Source organism: Protopterus annectens, chromosome 3.part1 (genome assembly GCF_019279795.1).
Source record: "Protopterus annectens isolate FY-2018-M chromosome 3.part1, PAN1.0, whole genome shotgun sequence".
Classification (NCBI taxonomy): Eukaryota; Metazoa; Chordata; order Ceratodontiformes; family Protopteridae; genus Protopterus; species Protopterus annectens.
The window spans coordinates 1381688745-1381710709 of NC_056732.1; the positions used below are offsets into that span (position 1 = coordinate 1381688745).

The 21965-nt window shown below is 41.5% G+C and overlaps 1 protein-coding gene across 1 annotated transcript in view; it reads right to left on the reverse strand.

The window, feature by feature from the left end:
- Positions 1-21965, reverse strand: part of TONSL (tonsoku like, DNA repair protein) — a 1124870-nt gene that overhangs the window by 517342 nt on the left and 585563 nt on the right. The gene's annotated exons all lie outside the window — the stretch shown is intronic.

Genomic DNA, 21965 nt, shown 5'->3' on the forward strand with positions numbered 1-21965 from the left:
TAATGCAACCTTCTATGGCATAGTGAACTCACCAGTTTTCCTCATCAGCATCAGCATTCAGGTACCTCCACAGGAACTTCTAATGGTGCAAGTTAGTGTAAGCTCTCAATATAACCTGCATGGCACGAATTACTTCATTTCACTGCAGTGAGAATCCTTATGATTAGCAATAAAAATGTATCTTTCCCATATCTGTAGATCTAGGACAGGACCCTCCTCTATGAATCCACGGGTTCGGGTCCCCTATTTTGCCAATCCAAACTCTGCATCTTTTCTGGAAATGTGTGCAGTCAGGGACAGGCACTGTGACACCAGGCTTCAAATGTACTAGCAAATTCATTCATTGTGTCAATAAGCACCCCCCCCCCCATCCATGAGAATACACCCTTCTGCAAAGTTAAGACACAACAAAAAGTTGCCATATCAATGCTTACAAGTCATATACCAGTATATAATTTATCAAATTACTGGATATTGGCAAAGGCTCTTGCCACCCCCATAGTGCCTTTTTTAGGCAAGGCTCAAATTCTAAACCTACCACCCTAGAACACCAAAAAGGAAAAAAACTAAGGGTAATGCTGCTCAATGCCAGAAGTCTCAATCTCAAGATGCACGCACTCGAGGCCCTTCTCAGTATGGAGAACATCGATGTCTGTGCTGTGACTGAAACCTGGTTCAAGGCTCCCGAGAGCACCCCGGCACTAACAGGTTTCACCTCATATCATGCGTTCCGGCCCCAAAATCCGGACAACACCAAGAAAGGAGGGGGGGGTGTCCATATTCATAAAGGACACCCACACCTCAAGGTTGGTGGCAACGCACGATGCATCGGAGACCATCCAGGTGCAATTAACCATAGGCAAGACTGCTCTGCAATTTGTAGCATGTTACAGGCCACCCTCTCAAACTCAGGAACCTCACATGGCCTTCCTGAAAACATTGGAGGGGATAAATGTATCTCCAAACACCATCATACTAGGTGACTTCAACTACCCTAATATAGACTGGGAACACTACTCAAGCCCGAACACTCTAACCCAAAGATTCCTGGAGTTCATAAACTCAAATGCCATGGAACAACTAGTCACCATCCCCACAAGAGGAGAAAACATACTTGATCTCATCATCACGAACATGGGATCAAAATGTTCAACACCGAAGTATACCCCTCACTGGTGAGATCAGATCATAAACTAATCTCGCTGGAGGTCCTCATCCCGCCCCACCTGAAACAAAAAGACCACAGTGAAAAACTTCTCAAAAGCCGATTTCACACTTCTAAAAACTAGTGTGGTCTCCTTTAAGGCCCCTGAGCCAGTGGTAAACATTACTCAAACCGCTGAATCACTTACAAATGCCTTCTACCAGCACCTACAGGACTGCATGGATCAGGCAATCCCAAACAAAACTAAGACTCTCTGTACCAAAGGCAAGCGTCCAGTCTGGTGGACCCCAGCCATAAACAAGCTCTACAACAAAAGGAGGAAGCTACTACAAGATAGAGCAAAATCCTTGAAAGGTAAGACACCTTTGATCATTATAAGTAAAAACTAAGAGCTCTCATAAAATCATCCAAGGCAAATTTTGAGAGAAAAATCGCCAAGGACTCTAAAGACAATCATAAGGCCTTCTTTAGCTATGTTAGAAACCTAGGAGGAAACTCCCAGATATGCTCAGAATTAGTTCAAAATGATGTGAAAATTACTGAACCTACACACATTGCCAACATACTGGCTGACAGGTTCAGTGCAAACTTCTCCCTCCCCAAAGGAGAGATATCTATTCCAGAGGATTGTAGCCCCCAAACATCTCCAACGCCCAGGTGAGAACTGCCCTCACTAAGGCAAAAACACAGCATCCATGGGACCGGATGGTGTCCCCGGCTGTGTGCTTCACGAACTCAACGAGGAATTAAACCCACAGTTAGGACAGCTGTTTAATCTTAGCCTCACCTCAGGGTACGTACCTAAAGAGTGGCGACGGCAACTGTGGTCCCACTTCATAAGGGCGGTGCCTCCACAGACCCTGGAAATTACCGCCCATTAGCTTGACAAGCCTTATCTGCAAAGCCATGGAGAGGATCATAATGGAACTCATAAATAAAGACATAGGGAACTTGCAGACTTTGGATCCAACCCAGTTTGGCTTTGTCAAAGGCAGATCCTGCCTCTTAAACTTGGTTGACTTTTTCGAGACAGTCACCAAGGCCATTGATGAGGGAAAGGCAGTCCATACAGCCTACCTCGACCTGGCAAAGGCCTTCGACACAATACCCCACTCAGGTATCATCGAAAAACTCATCAGCTTGAATGTAAACCCATACATCACAAGATGGGTTGCAAACTGGCTAAGTGACAGAACCCACAGGGTCAGAGTTGCTGGAGCCATGTCAGACTCAAAGCCTGTCACAAGTGGTGTCCCACAGGGCTCAGTCCTGGGCCCACTCTTATTCGGCATCTACTTTTCTGAAGTACAAGCAAACACAGGAGGGTTATGGCTGACAAAGTTTGCAGATGACTGCAAACTGGGAGCCATAGTCGAAAACACATCTGACACAGATATCCTCCAGAAGGGCCTCACAGAAACTGATAACTGGTGCCAGAGCCATGGCCTGAAGTTAAACGCCAAAATGCATAGTCATACCCTTCGGGAAAAACAAGGTTACCCCTAGCTACCATATAGGTGACAATCCACTGAGCACAGAAAAAGTCATCAGGGATCTGGGGACCCAGGTTGACAGTAGCCTTCGTTTGACACTCATGTTGCTAAAGTAGTTAGGAAAACCTTCTATATCGCCCACCTGATCATGAAGGGATTCACATCTAGATCAAGGGAGGTCATCGTCCCCTGTACTCATCACTCATTAGACCTATGATTGAGTACAATGCCCGCTCGAATGTATCTGACCAGACACCTGCTGCAGCTTGAAAGGCCCCAAAAGTTCCTCACCAAAAGGATAAAGGGTCTCAAAAATATGTCTTATGCTGCCCGACTGAAAGAACTCCAGCTCTATTCAGTCTCATACCGCTTGCTCAGAGGTGACCTGTGCCTGACATATAAGGCCATGTCAAACCCAGATTTGATGAATATGCTTCACCTCAAAAATCTAGATCCCTCAGAACCACAAGGGCGGAGACTTAAACCTTGACACGGTTATAAATAGAACGTGCTGGAGGGACAGATTCATCACCCAGAGACTCCCTATGCTGTGGAACAGAATCCCGGTACATGTGAGGCAGAGCACCTCACTGGCCTTGTTCAAGAGGAATCTTGACCAATGGATGGGAGATCGCAGATATACCCCAGGGATTACTTCAGTGTCACTGCTTGACAGAGGCACAGCAAAATGATAGGCATAGTTTTTATTCAAACTAAAGGTGTGGCGAAAGCCACATAACTATGGGCTAGGCTTATAAATGCCCTTGGGCAGATAGCCTAGTATGAACCTATGAACCTATGGGAAGACAGCAGGAGGGTATTCCTGGCCTATTAAGAAGCAACTGGTAAGTTGAGTGTTTATCTGTTATACCCAAGAGTCAGGGTTCTTACTGATGACTACACTGGTAAGACTGAATCTCAAACAGTAAACAAGAGGAAAAGAATTTGAGCATCCTATCAGAAGACAAAATGCTGGAGAACCATCTCGCCACAAGAACCCTAAGTCCCAGAGTCATGACCAAGAGGACGGTATTTGGAAAAGACCACCACAGAACAGAGGCTGCAGTGCTGAAAGTCTGCCAGAACACAATAGTAAGCACTGCAAATAGCTACAAAGGAGAAGCAGACTTTACCACAACAAAGACCAGCAAGAGGAACTAAGTGACCAATCTACAAATGTAATGCAAAAACAGATAGCTACTGGGAACTACCCTAGACATTATCATTTAGCTTTGCTATTACATGAAAACAGAAGGACTATTGGCGAAATCTGCTCATTGCAATTATTATCTAATCAGTAAACACAGCCCTTCCTTCCCTGGAACCATGGAAATGAACCATAAATCTGCAGAGCTAAATCAGTACAGTCACCCCAGGGGACACTTGGGAAGGCACAAAACTTCTAGACTCTGAAGAGCCCTCTTCCTAGCTTCTTCAGTCATTGCCCCTATAAAGAAATGTGATGTTGAATAAACTGCTTCAGGGACAAAAACAAAACCACCTTCCTAGAATAGGCAAGATTAAAGTGTGGTAACTTACCCTCAAAAAGTGATCACTGGAGATCTGCATATCTATCAAGCCTAAACAACAGAGACCTTTCTGCAGAAGTCAAACTGCTAGAAAACGTTTAGCACAAGGACAAAGCCCAACACCACAGGACTGGCAGGCCCAGCAGCAGACAGACAAGCTTGCAGATCACACAGTCCAAATCAAGAGAGAGACAGAAATGCAGCACTCTCAAAGGACCTACTCAGAAGCCAAAGCTGGGCCTCAGTCCTGCTCTGCATTAAAATCAAAAGGTAAAGCACTGCTCAGGAACCCATGTGGAAAATCGAAGCATAAATATTGCACACACAAAATATCAAGAATGCCTATGACTGACTAGCTGGAAAAACACAATCCAAAGTGACAGCCATTTCCACTTCAAAGCCCAAATGGACAGCTTTCAAGTTATCTCCAAACTCTCTGTGGCCCAAGCTGCGAGAGTGGCTATAGCTACAGAGAGAAGCTCTGGGTCAGACAATGGCAGGGAGCTACCAGTCACCCAAAATAATCAGGGACAGCTATGGTAAAAAAACATAGAGGCTTCCCTTAAAGTGTTTTAGGTCCAAATCTACTCCCTTCTCTGACACCAAGGGACTCTGAAAAAGACTTTAGTGCCCACTGCTGCAGATTATAACAAGATGTAGAACAAGAAGACAAACAAAAAAGTACATCATGGTCCAAGTCAAAACAAGAAGCACATGATCAGATCAAATGGCACTCCTTCAACCTAGTGATCAAGCAAGAGAAGGGAAGGAGCACAGTTCTACAGATGGCTGAAGGGCCTATTTCCAAAATGCACCACTTCCAAAGGCAAAAGCACCTATCTCCAAACCGCCCCACCTCCAAAGAGTCAGTCCAAGCATTATCTCTAGGGATGTGATTCAGAATGACTACCACCATTTTCCCATCTGATGAAATTGGAACTTCTGACAGACTGGAGAGAGAGAGAGAGAGTGCTTTATGGCATAGAGAGATAAAACCCTGACTTTATCCCAGGTAATCTAGATTTGATTATAGAGTCCCTAGCACTGGGGACGCTGGCTAGGAATAGAGATGAATGACAAGGAAGGCAGATGGAGATGCACATCTGGAATTCCAACTCCACTATTTCCTTGTAAGAGACTTGAGAACCTTTGGGGTAAGGGGTCAGGGCTCATAAGTTAATGTCATCTGCAGAACTAGGGTGTCAGTGTGTACCCTCAAAGATGTCCATATCACACCAGTCCTCTTTCAGATATAAAATGTGAATTAACAGAGAAAAAACACATGGCTCAAAGCTAAAACCACTTCTGACTCTCAAAAGATGATAGCTCATCTTCCATAGTTTAACCCTTACATGTACAGAAATATGTAGTCCGCAGGGCAACCTGCTTGTGGCAAAAAATGGGACAACTTGACATACGAGATGACAGCACGATGGTTACATGAGATCAGGAGAAAAACAGCAAAGAATGAAATTAGACAGTAAAGAAAGGCTCCAGAAGACTCAGCACATACTGCAAAGAGGATCGATCTTAGTATCTTGATAGGCCTGATATGGTATTTCGTACCATGTTCTAACATTAAACACAGTTAGCCTGGGGAAATTCCAGACTTCAATCCTAAAGAGGACAGAAGGTCTGCTCTCAGGTCCAATAGATCCAAATTAACCTAAAGTAAGCCTCAATGAAGTGTCATTACAGTCAATAGCAACAGGATGGCTGTCGATAGGAAAGATCCATCCAGGGTTCAGTGGGAATATGACTCCTCCAGAGCCCAAGATTAAGGACTGAAATTAGCATAGATCTGGCCTGGAACAAATGGAGCACAATACCACAGACTTCTTAAAGAAGAAAAAAATTGTCTTTTTCAAGCATGGGACGACACTATAAAAATGTAGCTGCACTTTAAAATGCAGAATGCAGTCAGGTCTGAACCTGGGACGTGAAATTCACCTACAACCCCTTCTGCTGAAACAAGATGTTCTGGGGCTTTTCTAATGGAGAGATCAATGGGAAAGGAAGTACAAAGCTCCAAATCTGGAGAGGCACCAACTGAGCAGGAGCCAAAAAATGTCTTATAGGATTACATGTGTAGGGGTGTCCTCTTTGGCAAAATCTCCCCCTCCGCAAGTCACCAGACCAAGCACTAAAGACCAGTTGCCATACAAGCGATTGCTCATGCCAACACCTGGGGCGGGGCTGAACTCTGAGGTAATCTGAAAGGCCAAACCCTTGCCAAAAATTATGCCCAAGCAAAGCAGACTGAAAAGAATCAAGGCATAGATCTTAAGTTGCAAAGAACATCTCTAGGAGAAACCACCATCTAAGGTTCCATGCAAAAGTAGGCATAAATGGGACTACTGTTCTAAAAAAGTATTCAGGACATGAAGGATATTTAGGCCAAGAACTAAAAGGAAGCACTCATCCCATTTTAACATGTAGGGGGCATAACCTATCTAGTCTAAAGCCCTGAAAACAGGAGGGCCTTTACCTCACCTTGAGTGGTAGTCTGAACCTGTTCTAAAAGTTCTACCACAGCATAATTGCCTAAAGAGGAAGAGGGAAAACAGAGGTAGAAGACAACAGTATGGTGCAGGAAAGGGTAGTGATTCAGCACACATTCTAATACCCCCAAAAAGATGGCACTCACAGCCACAGTGAACCAGGATAGCTATCCCTTACAAAAGCCAGCCCAGAGTAGAGGCTAGACAACGAGGTCTCCTCCACCACTTTGAAAAGGATTGGTGGAATAAGAATAGGGAAGATGGTGATGGGATGTACCTCTTCTTGACATCATCCACCAAAGCCTGTGACAATTGGTCAAAGAACACTGCCTTCTGGAACGCAGTATCCAGAATATAGGAGATAAGACATCTCTTATAAAAGGACAACCTCAGTTAAATCATGCTGTACAAGAACAAACCTGAGTCTCAAGTAGCCCTAGCTTCAGCATAATCCATATTAAAGGATGACCTGGGAAATCATTTGAACTAGTAGGGAACAAGCCCTTTGAGTCCAGACACCAGGAGAACCTGAGATTTTCCAGTGCTGACTCCACCAAGAGTGCCTAAAATTCCTGCAAATGAGATGCACAGTGATGGGGCCTAAGCTCCAGTGTACCCTCCTGCAACATCTGTCCAAATCTCTAAATTCCTTGCCATGACTGGGAAGAAACAGACTGCTGTTGTTGGGATCAATGCAGCCTGAACTGATCACACAGGTCAGGTGTGGGAAGTTTAGATGGTAAATCACTATAATCAGCTGGGTGCCTATACAAAGCATTTGCCTTTTTATGAACTGCAAAAGAAGGTTGAGGGTGGCTTCAAGGTTATAATTTAGCATCCAAAAATGCTCTTTCCAAAGCAGGGCTGATCAATAACTTCTTACTCCCATGGCATTAATGTGAGGAAGATATACAGGCCAAAACATGGTAGGTTTCATGACAAAGCTAAAGTATATGATTTTGAACTCAAAGCCTGGATGAAACTTCCTGGCGGTGGCAACTGGTCCATTTAGCACAGCAATCTAGAAGTCAAAGAAACAGCAAACCATTGTAAATACCTTTGGCTTATGGTTAGACCCTAGTGTGAACTTACAAAAGCATGTACAAGTGATTAATGCCACAGTAAGCAGTCTCCTCTTTGGTCCAATATGACTTCCCACTCCCTTTCTCCAGGGAGAAGAGCTGCCATTGGTAAAGGAGTTCTTGCACCCCAATTAGAGTGCAGGCTCCTCATAGTAGCCATAGCCTACAAAAAGAATCTCAAAGCTCTACAAACCATATGTAACGACATCTGCAGGTTTATTGCCCTAGCCCCTAAAAGAAAGCAATCACTGTTCTATGCCTTCGAAGGCAAATGGCTTCCATTAGAACGGTTATGGAAAAATATTATGACTCATGTTTATTCTTCACTAAATATATATTAACTTGAAGTTTCTTCACAAGCAAGTCAGATAAAATGTTTATATGTTTATGTCAAAGGAAAGCTGAAAAATAGATGCATAATTACACAATATAAATTTTCATATAAGTAATCACCTTATATTTCAAGTGCCTTACAAGTGCATTCTCTCTATTAGCAAACTACAGTGCACTAACTGACAATTGAAGGCAAAGTAAGTGCTGAAGGAGTTAAGGTATGGTATGTTTAAAAGTTAGCTTGAGAAAGTAAATAAGTGTGTGGGGTATCAGTGGAAACCAGATTAAGCAACAGTAACCTCTGGTCTTCTCAGCCTGAGGGATGAGTATTTGCAAGGTTGTCTCGTCAGATAGTGTGGACTGGTACTGATCGTTATAAAGTTGAAGGATTGTAAATTTTAAACACGGGTGGCTTATGATTTGAAATACATATGTGTGAAGTGTCCGTGTGAAGCTATAAGCGAGAATCAAGAGGACTTAAAATATTTTAAAATGAAGTGATTTGCTGAAAGCAATGGAATTACAAAGTTCTGCATGCATAAAATTGATAAGAAAAGGTATACAGTGGATATAAAAAGTGTACACACCCCTGTTAAAATGCCAGATTTTAGTGATATAAAAAAAATGAAACCACAATAAATAATTTCAAAACTTTTCCCACCTTTAATGTGACCTATAACCTGTACAACTGAATCGAAAAACAAACAAATCTTGTAGGGGGAAAAAATAAAAAAATAAAAAACGTACAATAAGCTGGTTGCATACATGTGCACACCCTTAAACTAATACTCTGTTGATGCACCTTTTGATTTAATTACAGCATTCAGTCTTCTTGGGTACACACATGCCATCGATTAGAGAGGCTCTGATTAACCCCAAATAAAGTTCAGCTGTCCTAGTAGGATTTTCCTGACATTTACTCAGTTGCCTGCTACAGCAAAGAGAGGTTCACAGAGAGCTTACAAAGCATCAAAGGGATCTCATTGTTGAAAGCTATCAAGTCAGAAGGATATAAAAAAATTTCCGCAGAATTGGATATACCATGGAACACAATGGAAACAGTCATCAAAAAGTGGAGAAAATATGGGATAACAGTGACGTTGCAAAGAACTGAACGTCCCTCCAAAATTGATAAAAAGACAAGATGGAAACTGGTCAGGGAGGCTGCCAAGAGAATTAAAGCAACACTGAAGGAGCTGCAGGAATTTCTGGCAAGTACTGGTTGTGTATTACATGTGACAATAATCTCCCTTATTCTCCATATGTCTGGACTACGGGGTAGGGTTGCAAGATGGAAGCCTTTTCTTACACAGAAAAGCATCCAGGCCCGGCTAAAATTTGCAAAACAATACATCAAGTCTCCCAAAAGCATGTGTGAAAATGTGTTATGGTCTGATGAGACCAAGGTTGAACTTTTTGGCCACAATTCCAAAAGGTACGTTTGACGCAAAAACAACACTTCACATCACCAAAAGAACACGATCCCCACGGTGAAGCATGGTGATGGCAGTATCATGCTTTAGGGGTGCTTTTCTTCAGCTGGAACCGGGGCTTTAGTCAAGGTGAAGGGAATTATGAACAGTTCCAAATACCAGTCATTTTTGGCCTAAAACTTTCAGGTGTCTGCTAGAAAGCTGAAGATTAAGAGGAATTTCACTTTTCAACATGACAATGACCCCAAGCATACATCGAAATCAACAAAAGAATGGCTTCACCAGAAGAAATTTAAAGTTTTGGAATGATCCAGCCAAAGCCCAGACCTAAATCCATTAGAAAATCTGTGGTGTGACCTGAAGAGGGCTGTGCACAAGAGATGCCCTCGGAATCTGACAGATTTGGAGCACTTTTGCAATGAAGAGTAGGCAAATATTGCCAAGTCAAGATATGCCATGCTGATAGAACTCCTACCCAAGAAGACTGAATGCTGTAATTAAATCAAAAGGTGCTTCAACAATGTATTAGTTTAAGGGTGTACACACACACAGGTAACCAGCTTATTGTACATTTTTTTATTTTTTATGTTTTTTCCCCTAAAAGATTTGTTTGTTTTTCATTGAATTGTGCAGGTTATCGGTCACATTAAAGGTGGGAAAAATTTTGAAATGCTTTATTGTGGTCTCATTTTTTTTTATATCACAAAAACCTGTCAGTTTAGCAGGGGTGTGTATACATTTTATATCCACTGTATATGTAGTTTTTTCCCTTTGTTCTTTGACACCGATACTGAAAATTCTGGCAGGCAGTCTCCCAGTACTCTTTATGGAATAAATAAGTACTTTGCACATTCTTAAGTGTCATTCTTGATTGAGTTCCCAAAATCCTCCAAAGCTAGTTACAAAAACAAAATTGCCACTGACTCTAAAGACAACCACAAAGCATTCTATAGCTATGTCAAGAATCTCAATGGGAACACTCAGATCTGCTCTGAGTTACAGCACAATGGCACTAAATATACAGAACCAACTGATATTGCCAACATCCTAGCAGAGAGGTTCAGTGCTAACTTTATCCGCCTCTCACCCCCTAGAGGGCCCATCTCTATACCGGAAGAATGCAAAGTTCCTATAATCACAGCTGCACAAGTAAAAAACACACTCTCCAAAGCCAAGAACATAGCATCCATGGGACCTGACAATATCCCAGGCTGCGTTCTACACGAACTACAAAATGAACTGGCACCCTAAGTACCATGTTCAATCATAGCCTCACCTCAGGCTTTGTACCCACTGAATGGCGCACCGCGACGGTTATCCCACTCCACAAAGGGGGAGCCACGACGGACCCCGGGAACTACCGCCCCATTAGCCTGACGAGCCTGGTCTGCAAGGCTATGGAGCTTATCATCATGGAACTTATAAACAATGACATTGATAATCTCCAACTCTGGACCCTACCCAGCTCGGGTTTGTAAAAGGCAGATCATGTCTCCTAAACCTGATGCACTTCTTTGAAGCGGTCACCAAAGCTGTAGATGAGGGTAAGGTGGTTCACACAGCCTATCTAGATCTCACCAAGGCTTTCAACACCATCCCCCACACTGGAATTATAGACAAACTCACTAAACTAGGTATAAATCCCTATGTCACAAGATGGGTTGCCAACTGGTTCACTGACAGAACCCACACTGTGAAAGTAGCAGACTCTAAATCCAACTTCAGACCAGTGACAAGTAGAGTACCACAGGGTTCAGTCCTAGGTTCTCTCCTGTTTGGTATCTACTTCTCTGAAGTACAGGCTAACACAGAAGGTCTTTGTCTAACAAATTTCGCAGGTGACTGCAAACTAGGAGCCATAATCAAATCTTCTAACGATGTGGATATCCTGCAAAAGGGCCTCACTGAGACAGATGCCTGGTGTCAAAGCCATGGCCTCAAGCTCAATGCCAAAAAGTGCATTTTCATCCCTTTTGGTAAAAACTCTGTACCCATGAACTACCACATAGGCGGTAGTTTACTTAACACCGAAAGTGTGATAAGAGACCTTGGGACACAGGTAGACAGTAGTCTCTCCTTTGATAATCACATCGCCACAGTAGTCAGGAAATTCTTCTGTGTGGCACACCTCATCACAAAAGGTTTCTCATCCAGGGAAAAAGAGGTCATTGTTCCTCTCTACTCGTCACTCATTAGACACATTATAGAGTACAACGCCCCTTTTGGTATGTACCTCACAAGACATCTACAACAACTGGAAAGGCCACAGAAATACGTCACAAAGAGGATTACTGGCCTCAAACAGATGCCCTATGCAGACCATCAAAAAAAACTCCAGCTTTACTCTGTCGCATATCGCCTACTCAGAGGTGATCTCTGCCTAGCATACAAAGCTATGTCAAACCCAGAGCTGTTGGAAATGCTCCACATAAAGAAATCCCAATCCCTCCGAGCTACACGCACTAGGGACCTAAACCTTGTCACCACAATAAACAGAACATGCTGGAGGGATAGATTCCTGTCTCAGAGACCTCCCATACTCTGGAACAGACTACCTATCTATGTCAAACAGAGCTCCTCATTAGCACTCTTCAAGAAAAATCTTGATGATTGGATGGGAGATAGGAAATTCACCCCAGGGATCACTTCTGTGGCTCTGCTTGACAGGGGCACAGGAAAATAATTTTCTTGGGTGGCAAAAGCCAGAGTACTGTTTGGCTAGGCTTATGTAGCCTAGTACCTATCTATGAACCTATGAACCTATAAACTCTTTAATATTTAATTTGTAGTATAACATTTGGTATCGTAACTCAAATTCTGAACTTTGGTATTGCTGCAGGAAGTGTGGAATAAATTACAAAGGCCCAGCACAGAAAGTTATTCTATGAATTCCACACTGTTTTATATGGAATAGCCAGAGATTCGAATACTTGACTATTCAGGCTGTGCAAATATGCTAGACTAGATGGAGAAAACTGATTTGTGAAAAAAATGTTTTTTTTTTTTTTTTTTTTTAGATAATTGTAGTCTAAAGAGTGGAATGAGTGCTAGACAAGTGCATGTAAAGTAATAGTGGTAGGACCCCACAGGAAATGAGGAAAAGTTTACTAATGTGTATGTGCAAACAATTAAAAGAGAAATTAACACAAGGAGATGCCTTGTATGAAAGTCGGTACCCTCAACAGAGAAGACTAAAAGATAAGAGATATGAGGGAGGTTTTGTGTTGTTTAATGTATGAGCAAGAAACGGTTAAATCACACTCATGAGCCTATAGCATGCTGGGAACAAACCAAATACACGCAAGGTAGAACAAGTGCACGGATCAAACCATGAGCATCAGAGTACAACAAAAACGAACCAGCACAAGGGAGAAGAGTGCCTAAATCTAATTTATTGTGGCAATATCTGAAAACTTCATACTGCAAACCGGTTTCGGCTGTGAGACCAGCCTTCCTCAGTGCAACAAAAATAGTATGGATAGCACATCCTGGTATATCCTTATATATCCAGAAATATTAAAGGCATGTACACCCTAAAAAACAAATATGTACAAATTGTGAATAAAAATATATAGACAATGAACATGAAAAATAAATCCTATGACATTAAAAAAAAATCAAAAAATCAGCAAAATCAGAAGCTGGCTCCAAATGACTAATTTGTTTCATTTAAACCAGGTTTGAATAAACCTCCTAACCTGGTAATCCATGAGGATTCCATATTATCTAATCTGTCATGCCAGCCTGCTTTAAGATTTCTGTGCATCTCGATTTTATCAATGATGGTGAATTTGAATTGTGCGGTTTTGTGAATCATAGTATGTTTGTATAAAGCATTAGAAATTTTATGATTTCTGATAGCGCTGAGGTGTTCACTTATCCAATGTCTGAATGGTCTGGAAGTTTGGCCTACGTAGAAAGAGAAACATGTACATGTGGCCAAATAGATCACCATGTCAGTACTGCAGTTACCAAACATTTTTATCTGGTATACTTTGGAGGTACTACAACTAGTAAATTCTTTAGTCTTAAAGATGTTATCTGCATGCACTGCAATGACCACAAGGAACACAACCTATCAATGGGTCACCAAATAAGGTTGTCCGCATGGGTATAGACGGATTACACCTTTTGTAATGTGCAAAATGAGAGTTGATGAATTGGCAATCCATTGTATATATTTTTGAGAGCAGCTATTGATTTTTGGGCCTTTGTTGTTATATTTTCCTCTAATAATGTGACTACAGATCGGACATTGACAGCCATATGTTCTTTTGAGATTATCTGTTTGGAGGCACTTTATAATACACAGCAACCTCAAGCGGGTTGGTATGTTTACATCTTCAGAAGATACATCTGGCGATCCTAGACAAGTTTTGATAGATATTGTGTGTTATTGCCACCTGGTACATATATTTTCTATTGTCATTTAGTTTTGAATATATTGCAGCTATTTGTGGCACCATGGACCTGAAAGGTATCTTACAAGGGTTATCTGCAGATAAGGATAATTTGGATGTTTTTGGTTTAAACCCATCTGGTCCTGGTGATCCTAATACCAACAAGGGGGATGCTAAACATCTTTGTGGCATACTGTTTCAGAAAATAACTAGAAATATGAGAACTTTAAGAGCCAATATTTGGCATTTGAAGTTATTCAAGGCATATAAATTGAAAAATATTACACCTCAAGGGTTAAGAATTCGTATTCAACCTCTTGTGGGTTTGATTGATGAACAGTTGTCCAAAGACTGGGCACAAACCCAACACCGAGCCTCTATGTTATTTGTCGACACCCTTATCTCCTATTATGAATGTATGATTGACTCTCAGACTATAGAAATTCATAATAATTGTCTAGAGGCTCACGTTTTTGAGTGTGAAGACTTTTATAATAATTATTTAACAAATTTGGCCAAAGATTTAGCCACATTAGAAGAGCAATTAATCAAAATGAAAACACAAAAATTCCAACGTGATATGGCTAACTATGAAATACTTACATAAGTAGATAACGTATAAGCCTTGGTACTGAAATGCATATGACAGTATTTGTAATAAAGGACATGATTACATTATGTTAAGCTCATTACAGGCTTTACCTGCAAACTAAACAGAATGCCAATCTATCATGTGTGGTCCATATCCTGTGCAGCAATCCTTTCCCCATGAAACAAGTAGATAGCTGTTGTCAGGCAGCAGGTCTTTTTTTGGATAAGAAACATTTTTACAAGTGGAGGTATCACAGAGATTGCTACTTTCAGCATGTTACTTGCTACTTTAATAAAGCCGAATATAAATTATAATTAGAACTGGAGTATAAGGAGAAGTTTTTTTGAGTTAAGTGCTGATTGTTTTTCTTATACTTGATTTTGACTGTGCAGCAGGTAAGGGTGATAAAGGACAGTGAGGGAAACATACTCACAAGTGAGGAGAGTGTGTTGAGTAGATGGAAAGAGTACTTTGAAGGGCTGATGAATGAAGAAAATGAGAGAGAGAGAGAGAGAGAGAGAGAGAGAAGGTCGGATGATGTAGGGATAGTGAATCAGGAAATGAAGCAGATTAGCAAGGAGGAAGTAAGGACAGCTATGAAGAGGATGAAGAATGGAAAGGCTGTTGGCCCAGATGACATACCAGTGGAAGAATGGAGGTGTTTAGGAGAAATGGCAGTGGAATTTTTAACCAGACTGTTTAATGAAATTTTGGAAAGTCAGAGGATGCCTGAGGAGTGGAGAAAAAGTGTTTTGGTACCTATCTTTAAGAATAAGGGTGATGTGCAGAGCTGCAGTAACTACAGAGGGATAAAATTGATCAGTCACAGCTTGAAGTTATGGGAAAGAGTAGTGGAAGCTAGGTTAAGAAGGGAGGTGATGATTAGTGATCAGCAGTATGGTTTCATGCCAGGAAAGAGCACTACAGAAATACAGAGAATGTCAGAAGGAGTTGCATTGTGTCTTTGTGGACTTAGAGAAAGCATATGACAGGGTGCCTAAAGAGGAGTTGTGGTATTGTATGAGGAAGTCGGGAGTGACAGAGAAGTATGTAAGAGTGGTACAGGATATGTTCAAGGGTAGTGTGACATTGGTGAGGACTGCGGTGGGAGTGACAGATACGTTTAAGTGGAGGTGGGATTATATCAAGGATCAGCTCTGAGCCCTTTCTTATTTGCAGTGGTGATGGACAGGTTGACAGATGAGATTAGGCAGGAGGCCCCGTGGACTATGATGTTTGTAGACGACATTGTGATATGTAGTGAGAGTAGGGACCAGGTTGAGGAGACCCTGGAGAGGTGGAGATATGCTTTAGAGAGGAGAGGAATGAAGGTCAGCAGGGCTAAAACAGAATATATGTGTGCAAATGAGAGGGAGGGTAGAGGAATGGTGAGGATGCAGGGAGTAGAGGTGGTAAAGGTGGATGAGTTTAAGTACTTGGGATCAACAGTTCAGAGTAATGGTGAGTGTGGAAGAGAGGTGAAGAAGAGAGTACAGGCAGGGTGGAATGGGTGGAGAAGAGTGTCAGGAATGATTTGTGACAGACTGGTACCAGTAAGAGTGAAAGGGAAGGTCTACAAGAGGGTAGTGAGACCAGCTATGTTATAAGGGTTGGAGACGGTAGCATTGACGAAAAGGCATGAGTCAGAGCTAGATGTGGCAGAGTTAAAGATGTTAAGATTTGCACTGGGTGTGACTAGGATGGACAGGATTAGGAATCAGTATATTAGAGGGTCAGCTCAGGTTGGACAGTTTGGAGACAAAGCAAGAGAGGTGAGATTGCGTTGGTTTGGACATGTGCTGAGGAGGGATGCTGGGTATATTGGGAAAAGGATGCTAAGGATGGAGCTGCCAGGTAAGAAGAAAAGAGGAAGGCCTAAGATAAGGTTTATGGATGTGGTGAGAGAGGACATGCAGGAGGTTGGTGTGAAAGAGCATGATGCAGAGGACAGGAAGAAATGGAAACGGATGATCCACTGTGGCGACAACTAATGGGAACAGCCAAAAGAAGATGATGATTCAGAAAGTGCCTTTTGCTCTGTGTTTAAGTAGCAGTGCATTAATGACCATCAAGTAAGCTTGTCTGATATTGTAAGATGCAAGTAAGTTTTAATAAGCAGTATAGCCAACATTGAAAGCCTTTCTGTTGTTGCCATGCAGAGAATATTTACATAACTGATAACGTATAAGCCTTGGGTACTGAAATGCATATGACAGTATTTGTAATAAAGGACATGATTACATTATGTTAAGCTCATTACAGGCTTTACCTGCAAACTAAACAGAATGCCAATCTACCATGTGTGGTCCATATCCTGTGCAGTAATCCTTTAAGCAATATATGTTGAACTTGTTTCTTGTTTGCTTTTCATTTTTTACTTTGATTATGTTTTCCCCATGAAACAAGTAGATAGTTGTTGTCAGGCAGCAGGTCTTTTTTGGATAAGAAACATTTTTACAAGTGGGGGGTATCACAGAGATTGCTACTTTCAGCATGTTACTTGCTACTTTAATAAAGATGAATATAAATTATAATTAGAACTGGAGTGCAAGGAGAAGTGATTTAAGTCAAGTGCTGCTTGTTTTTCTTATACTTGATTTTGACTGGCATTCCAGTAATGTATTTAAAAAAATAATTTATTTTTTCATGCCTCATCCTTTTTGTTTCCATCTAGATATTAAGAAAGCTGTCATGCAGTCAATGGATTGAAATATTTTTTTTCTTCCACACTTCATTTTGCCTCGATTGGACTCTCATAATGATGGTTTGGCACCCACGGCAGCGTATTTAATTAAAGTTACAGGTTTTGCAGTTTTGAGCATAGCTCCTCCCCTTTCTAGTTGGCCACACCCATCCCCATTGACCACACCCATTCAGCTTTCTCCTGTAGCCCCCTTTGATTTGACGTCACCAGCCGCCACTGCCGACTGGTGATGCCTGCCTCCTTGCTACCTTACCTGTTGAGGGAATATCATTTATCAGCCCATGCAGGTAAGACAACTTTATTTAATTAAATAATCCAAAGTTGGTATGCCCTTCCTGTCTCTTCTTTGATAATTCAGTATGTTAACAATTGTGCAGCATGTTTAGAACACAGTGTTAGATGAAAGACGCAGGGGTGCAGCAGTTAACCTTGTTGCTTCACAGCAAGAGGTTCTTCGGTTCAATGCTCGGCTGGGGTGCCTTCTGTGTGGAGTCTGCATGTTCTTCCTGCATTTGTGTGGGTTTATTCCAGGTACTCAGATTTCCTGCCACATTTCAAAGACATGCATCTGGAGCATTTCTCCCCAGGCCTATGCTGAAAATAGGTTATGTCCAAGTCAGGCCTTCCCGGTCAACAAATATTAAATAAATAAATAAATATTAAACCTGCATGTTAAACAAAAGGTCCCAAAGTGGTGATAATGTGCAGATGGACTTTGTTCAGATGCCAAAGGTCCATAATTTACAACACATACTTATGACAGTATGTATGTCTTCTGTATGGGTGAAAGCTTACCAATGCCATAAGGCCGATTCTGTAACAGTTAAGAAACTTAGTTTTGAATTTATTCCTAGGTTTGGTGTACCTTGTACTAACAGTGATCAGGGAACACATTTTAATAATGCTCTGGGAAAACAGTTATGTAAGATTTTTAACAGTAGGTTGAGTCTTCACTGTCCCAACCATCCACATTCATCAGGATTATTAGAAAGGATCAACAGGACTCTTAAGCCTAAGGTAGCGAAAATCTGTGCCAAGACAAATCTTAAATGGCCAGAGGCACTCCCCTTAGCATTACTGATTATAAGGAGTAGATTAAATACTACAAAGAGATTGAGTCCATAATACCCATGGCCCTCCCAGCTACTCCTCCCATGTCAAATGAAGAATTGACTAACTGAAGATGTTATATTGTCTTACTGCACAAAACGTATTCATTTATTGCAGCATTACTACAGAACTGTACGAGAAGCTCTTCCTCAACCTCTTGACTAGCCCCGTTACCAACTGCAACCTGGTGACTGGGTTTATGTTAAAACCTTCCAAAGTGGAAAGGCCCTTTCCAGATTTTGTTGACTACCTAGTCAGTTCAAGTTGCTGTTTTTTTATTTCTTCATTCATCAAATTGTGAATTAATAAAGGTTTTGTGAGGTTACCTGTTATGTTACCTTAGTGCCTTTTTGTTTATAAGTCTTTGCAAGACTGTCTGAGATAGTGTGGACTGTTACAAAGCAGAAGGATTGTAAATGTTAAACACAGGAAGCTTATGATTTGAAATACATATTTGTGAAGCATCCATGTGAAGCTCTAAGAGAGAATCACGATGACCTAAAATATTTTAAAATGAAGTGATTCGTTAAAAGCAATGTAACATCAGAGTTCTGCATGCATGAAATTGATAAGAAAATGTATATATGTATGTATGTATGCAATGTTTTTCCTTTGTTCTTTGAGACTGATACTGAAAATTCTGGCAGACAGTCTCCCAGCGCTGTTCATGGATAAAAGAAGTACTTTGCACATACTGAAGTGTCATTCCTGACGGATTCAAAAGACAAAATTCTTCATTAATTTGTACTATAAGAGAACTCATAACAACTCCACTAGTAGGAAGCCTTGCCTTCAAGCTCATCAACCTAAACACTTTCCCTTTCCCAGCTAGGAGGCCGCACAACAGAACTACAGCATACTACTTAAGATCCATGCCTTCCTACAAACCTCTGCCGTGGAAGCCCTCCTTTTTCAAAACTGCTCAGAACAAATCATCTCTTCACAGTTCTTGTACCCCAAAACTCATCCATCATCCCTCCAGAGATAAAATCAATTGCACACTTTCCTAAATCTCACTCAGAACTAAAATCATTCTTGTTCAAATAAGCAAAATGAAAAGTTTCCACAACAGTGGAATCACTTAAACTCACCCAATCTTCTAATATTTTCACAGGTACTCCTACTGTCACTAGACAGTTTCTATCCACAACTGCTCCCTCACATCTGTTCCTACTCTCCCTTTTACCCATCATACCCTGTTTATTTCCCCTGACAAATCTCCTCTCCACCCCTCATCCTTTAATCCCTCTGCTCCATCATCTGTGTGTGCTGTGTATAAGGTTCTATGGATCTCTGACAGTCATGTAATATTCAGACCCCTACTATCATATATGCTAGCTTATTTTCAGACCTTTGATTACTGTATTTTCTGCGTGTCAAGGTGGGAGCTATTATTCTGCAACTAAATTCTGTATATTAATAAGTATTAGACAAAACAGCCTAGTAAAATCACCATTGCTTTATTGTCTTAACATGGTGTTACTGTTCTGTGACAACTGCAATACAAGTAATAACTCTCTGTATCTCTGCATTGAGCTTGAAAATGGTCCTGAAGGATCATTGGTCTACTCAAGTCAACAAATAAAAATAAAACAAAATAAAATAAAAGGAGGACAGCATGCTAAATGACAAAGTGTTATGGGCATAGATCATCTGGGCCACTGTGACTAAGGTCAGGTTTGCATCTTCTGTCCTTGATTTCAGCAGCATTCTGAATCACAGGAACTGACAGAAAAGTGTAAAAAATGTGATTCCAAGCATGAAGTTAACAACAATCCCTCCACATCTCTCGCTGATGCCAGACACAGCAAAGTTTTCGTGTTCTGCATGTCCAGTGAAAGGATTTTCCCACTGAACAGGCAATGCCTGAAACAGTTCTCGTCCAGCTGTTATGCTTGTGAAAAAAAGGTTCTTGCTCATGATTCAGAGTTCTTTTTCTCTGACCAGTAAATGCCATGATTTGAACATTTATACAGCAGATTGTGGCTTACTCCCAAACTAAACACTGCCACTGTCGGTGAGCTCTGGTGCCCTGTCATATTTCTGGCTACAGGATCAGTGCTGAGCTATCTGTGATCAACTGAACATTGCCTGGAGAAACATTTTTATTTACATTCTTTGCAGTCAACACTCAAGCCTCAGCTCCTTAACCCTGACATGCAAAGAGTTTTTTTTTTTTTTTTTTCAGAACAATTGCATTGCAATTCAAAAAAGTTCCACAGGCACAGCCTGTAGAGACACTTCTCAGAAAATGTGCAGGTGCTGGGAGTGGAAAACACTCCCAGTGACAGACTGAGTGGCAGAGAAACCACATAAGTTATAAGTTATTTTGCAAATAGAGGCAAAATATGTATTATATTCACATAACGTTTCTGTTCACCAGGCACAGATACACCAAAACCACACACACTCAGTGTTGACCGAGTAGTCATTGACTTAGGGACACAGAGAGTAATCTAGCCTTTGATCATCACATGTCTACAGTGGTGAGGAAATCATTCTATGTTGCGCAACTTATAAACAAAGGTATGGCATTCTAAGTCCAAGGAAGTAATTGTTCCACTGTATTAAGCATCCATCAGACCTATCATTGAGTACAAACCCCCCCCACCAAGCATAGCCAACAACTGTAAAGTACAGTTTTGTACCTACCATAAATGTAGATGTTCGAGTGCTAATACAGCTGCAGTCATAACAGATGGGTTCTCCTGCCGTCAGGCAGGCCCTCGGTCGGCCGAATTCCAAAGTCTAGGTCCGGCGTCGGTTGTCGTCGCTTTCTTTCCTGACGTCAGTGCGACAGGGGTATATAAGACACAGCCGACGCCATTTTCTTCAGTCTTTCTTGCCCCAGATGTCAGGTGCCCCCAGAAGGAAGGCAAAATATATAATAATTTATATATATATATATATATATATATATATATATATATATATATATATAATATAATCATGCATTGTAATACAATCAAAAATCAGTAATTGCAAGCAAATACACCATAGAAGGATAACCCAATCAAGTTGTGAGATGAGGAGTTAGCCACTAGGTCTGTACCCAGAGGGGAAGGAGGGAGGGAAACCTGTACTGCAGCTGTATTAGCACTCTAACATCTACATTTATGGTAGGTACAAAACTGTACTATGTTCATCGTGCATACAGCTGCAGTCATAACAGATGGGTAGAATCCCAAAGCTACGCACAGGATGGTTGGCACTAGGTGGAACTGGGAGGAGCCAAAATGCCCTGCAACACAGCAGTGGCAAAGCCTGCTCTAGTTTTGGAGTATAAAGGTAGGTGGTAGTGTTTAGTGAAGGTATGCACAGAACTCCAAGTGGCTGCCTCCAAAATATCTTTGGTAGGGACTCCTCTGAGGAAGGCTGCAGAGGTAGCTGTGGCCCTTGTGGAGTGGGGTCTGATGCCTGCAGGTACAGATTTACCATGAAAGGAGTAACAAAACCGTATGCAGTGGCCTATCCATTTTGAAATTGTCTGTTTGGAAATTGGCTTCCCTTGAGCTCCTACAGCATAGGACACAAAGAGTTGTTCTGATTTCCTGAAAGGCTTTGTTCTGTCCAAATAGTAACGTAGCTGTCTATGGATGTCCAAGGAATGTAGCAGCCTTTCC